The 4,183-nt window shown below is 63.5% G+C and overlaps 1 pseudogene; it reads right to left on the bottom strand.

The window, feature by feature from the left end:
- Window positions 1-1,392: 1,392 nt before the first annotated feature.
- On the bottom strand, window positions 1,393-3,901 carry LOC131567345 (serine/threonine-protein kinase pim-1-like; annotated as a pseudogene).
- Between the last annotated feature and the right edge of the window lie 282 nt (window positions 3,902-4,183).

Below are 4,183 nucleotides of genomic sequence, written 5' to 3'. Positions count from 1 at the left end.
CTGAGGGCTCCTGTGCCCTTGTGCCAAGGCCTGCGGTGCCCAGGCCATGCTGGCTGTGCCCAGAGCTGTGCCCAGAGCTGCCCATCCCTGCTGCCTTTGGCCCAGAGCAGGAGGGCAGGACATGTGCCCAGCCTGCAGCCAGCCAGGGCACATCCAGCCCTCAGCAGCTGCCCAGAGCAGGATGCTCCTGTGCTCGCTGCCAGCTCCCAAAAGCTCTGATCCCACCCTGCCAAGCACACAGGGACCCACCTCACACCAGCCACGGCTGCAAGAAAAGCTGCTCCCAAACCATGGCCTCAGCCTTCTCCAAGGGCACGGCCCATCCACGCCACAGCTGCTCCCAAGCACTTCCCCATCCACACTGGACCAACTCGAACATTTCTTCTGGAAAAACAAACAACACATTATTGAAAAGAGATTAGATACAAAAAGGGAAAACAAGAAAAACGGTAAAACCTCTTTTCTCTGCCAGGGCCTTGAGGAAGGCTAAACCCCTACATGCTAGGGAACAACCCAGCCATGAGTGAGGGAGGCCCACACTTTCTCTCTTCCTCCCTGTACTGCCCCTCAAAATCAGGGTGATCCCAAAGCAAACAAGGGCAGTGGAGCAGCCCAAGCCCTTCCTTGCCTGCACAGCAAAGCAGCTGTTCAAAGGTTCTGGAGTCCCACCTCTGCTCCCACCATGGGGTTGGTTTGTGTTGGGCTGGCTGCCCCAGCCCCAGCCCAGGGCACGGTGGGTGCTGGGGGCTGTTGGCAGGGCCAGGAGCCCACTCCCATTTCGTACCCACCCCAGCCCATCCTCCCAGCCCTGCCAAAAGCAGCTGGGCAGCCACTGAAGCATAAGTTGCATATGCCCCAGCAAAGGGGGAGCCTTTGGTTCCCTGCCACACTGGGTCATGCCCAAATCTGGCAGAATTTCCCCGGCTGGGGACTCATCTGCAAATTCCCTGTGGAGTTTGGCTTTGAAGAAGGTGCCAGAATCAAAGTCCATCACCTTCAGCCTCCCGTGGCCAGGCTGAGGAAGAGCTTGTCATCCTTGATGTCTCCCTCGCTGTCTCCAGCAGCAGCAGGAGCATCCCCACCCGGTACAGCTTCTCCAGGGGCTCCTTCTCCTTCCCTGGGGGCAGACCAGGCTCTCAGGGCTCTGCCCAGGGCCCCAGCTGTCAGGGAACTGGGACAAGCAAAACCAGCTTGGATGGCAGCCACCAGTGCTGGGCAGAGCAGCTCAGCTCCAGCACAAGGGCTGCGTGTTCCCATCCCATGACCCCGGTGCAGTGACACTGGCAGCACAAAAAGCTCTGGGTTCCTTTGTTTCTTACTGCCAAGGCACATGTGGAGCAGGAACTTACCAGGGCCCTGGATCAAAGTGTGCCTGTGGCTCTCTCCCTTCTTCTATGGCAGAGGAATATCCCACATCCAAGGATCACAGAACAGGTCTTCCAGTGTGGGTCTGTCCAAGGAGTTCACGGATAAACACCTCCTGATCAGATCTTTGCACTCTGTGGAGAGAAAGCAGAAACTGCCGGTCAGCCAGAGAAGGCTCCCGTCTGCTTTGCCCTACTATTTCCATGCCCAGGCCATTCTGGATGTGCTCAGAGCTGGGCCTAATCATTCCCATCAATTCCCTGTTTTGGAGGAGAGCAGGACATGTGCCACCTCCTCAGCAGCTGCCAGAGCAGGATGCTCACGAGCCCACTGCTGCCTCAAAGCACTGGGATTCCCCTCGTGCCCAGAGAAGAGGATCCACCTTGAGAGAGCCTTTGTGGCAGCGGGAGCTGGCCCCAGCTGAGGTTCTGGCCCCTCCTGAAAGGGTGCTCGCCGCAGACCATCTGGTGCAGCAGGATGCCCAGGGACCAGACCGTTGCTGCCTCGCCATGGTACCAGCCAAAGTCGTTCCATTCCGGGGGGCTGTACGACAGTGTTCCTATGGAATACAGATGGAGTTCATCAGGGGGATGCTGCTGCTCCCAGCGCCTGGCCCCAGCATCCCTGCGCCTGCGGGGGCTGCATCAGGGGCACACAGGGTGACCACTGCCCTCTCGCCAGCACCTGGGACTTGTGCACAAACTCGGGGTTGGAAAAGAAGCCTCTGGTGTTGGAAGAGGGCAGCCCTGGCTAGGCCTGACCATGAAAAGCAAAGGAAAAACCCCCTCTGTGCTGGGGAAAAAAACTGCCCTTATCCTCCCTGCCTGCATTGCCCCAAAAATATCATGAAGCCAAGGCAAACAGGGTGAGTGGGGCAGTCCAAGCCCTTCCTTTCCCCTGCACACCAAAGTGGCTGGGGCACAGGTTCTGCCCTCCCTCTCTGCTACCCCCACCCACGGGGGGTTTGGTCGGGCTGGCTGCCCCAGCCCAGCCCCAGTCCTGGGCAGAGTGACTGGCAAAGGCTGCCAGCAGGGCTGGAAGATGGCTGCCCACCCAGTCCTGCTCTAAAGCAACTCAGCTGAAGACTCAGTCCCCTGACTGGCAGCAAAAGGGAGAATCCCCGCTGCCACAGCCAGCTTGGGCTGGGAGATGTTGGGCCATGAGATGCCAGCAGCAGGAGCACAGCCCTGTGTAGGCTCACCTGCAAAGTGTGTGTTGCCTGTGTCTTGCAGGCAGGTGCCACAGCCAAAGTCAATGAATTTGGCCTGCCCGGTGGTCAGGTCAACCAGGATGTTCTCTGGTTTGATGTTACGGTGCAGGACCCCGCAGCTGGTACAGTGCTGCACGGCCTCCAGCACCTGGCGGAACAGCTCCCGCGCCTCCTCCTCGGGCAGGAACCACCATGCCCCAATGAAACGCTGCAGGTCCTGACACCGCTCTGGCCGCTCCAGCACCATCACGATGCAGCTGGGGAGCTCGAGCCACTCCAGCAGCTAGACCACACCGGGGAAGCCAGTGGACACCTTGGCCAGCAGCACGATCTCCAGGGGTGCGCTGGTCCCGTCCGGCTGTGGGAGGAGCACGATGCCGTCAGTGGGGCCGATGCCGTGCCAGGCCTGGGGAAGCCCTCAGCCAGGCCGGGATGCTCTGCGCCCTGCACTGGCCCCACGCCCGCTCTCCCTCGGGGCGTCCTGGCGGTTCCCACCGCGCCGGGCCCCGGCTCATCCCCGGCCGGCAGCCCCGGCTTCTGCCGCTGGTCCCGCTCACTCACCAGCTCGCCCCAGTGCTGGACGCGGTTCCGTGGCACCCTTTTGATGGCCACTTGCAAGCCAAGGGCAGCAGCGGGGTGAGCTCGCCGCCCGCACTGTGAGCCCCATCCTCCGCCCTCCGCCCTCCTCCTCCTCCTGCATCCCCTCCTCCTGCGCCCGCCGCCGGCCCCGCCGCTCACCGGGGCGCCGTCCGAGAGCCGCGTGGCCGCGAAGACTCTGCCGAAGCCGCCGCGCCCCAGCAGCGATCCCAGCCGGTACCGCTCCTGCAGGGCCTCCTGCGCCGTCCCTAAAGGCGGGACGCGGCTGTCAGCGCTTGGCCCGGGGCCAGCAACGGCCCCCGAGCGCCCCTCACCCGCCCCGGGCCGGCCATGCCCCGGCGTTCGCTCTTCGGAACACAGCATGGGAGGCTTGGGGCCGGCCGCTGGGCTGCCGAGCGGCAGAGCTCGGGCTGGGGAAGCCGCAGCAAAGGCAGCGGGAGTGGCCACGCCGCGTGTGTGCTCCGCAGGCCCCAGGAGGAGCCAGGGCCTGGGCCTGGGCCGGGGCCGGGGTCGGGACTGGACCCTGCATCGGGTCCGGGGCCGGGCTTGGGCCAGGCGGAGGCAAAGGGCGGCGATGCTGCCCCAGCCCCAGGCACTGATGCCTGCTCAGCAGTGCCACCGCCAGCACGGCCAGAGCTGGGTGGAGGCGAGACCGCGGCGGGACAGCCGGGGCCGGGCACGGGGCAGCCCCGCCCAGGGCCGGGGGCGGGCCGGGGGCATGGCCCGACCCGGCAGGGGAGAGGGAGGCGGGGAGAGGAGAGGGACGCCGGGCGAGGGACCCCGAGAGAAGGGTGCGTGACAGGGGAAAGGGAGAGAAAGAGAAAGAGAAAGAGAAAGAGAAAGAGAAAGAGAAAGAGAAAGAGAGAATGAGAATGAGAATGAGTGTTGAGGAGTCTGCTTTTTATGCTGCCGCTGCTGCTGCTGCTGCTGCCACCGCTGCTGCCACTGCGACTGAAGCACCGGGGCCGTTCGTCCCCGTGTCCGTTCCCCGCTCGCCCCACGAGCCCCACG

The sequence above is a fragment of the Ammospiza caudacuta genome, chromosome 22 (genome assembly GCF_027887145.1).
Source record: "Ammospiza caudacuta isolate bAmmCau1 chromosome 22, bAmmCau1.pri, whole genome shotgun sequence".
Lineage (NCBI taxonomy): Eukaryota > Metazoa > Chordata > Aves > Passeriformes > Passerellidae > Ammospiza > Ammospiza caudacuta.
This window is presented reverse-complemented; position numbering and strand designations above follow the sequence as displayed.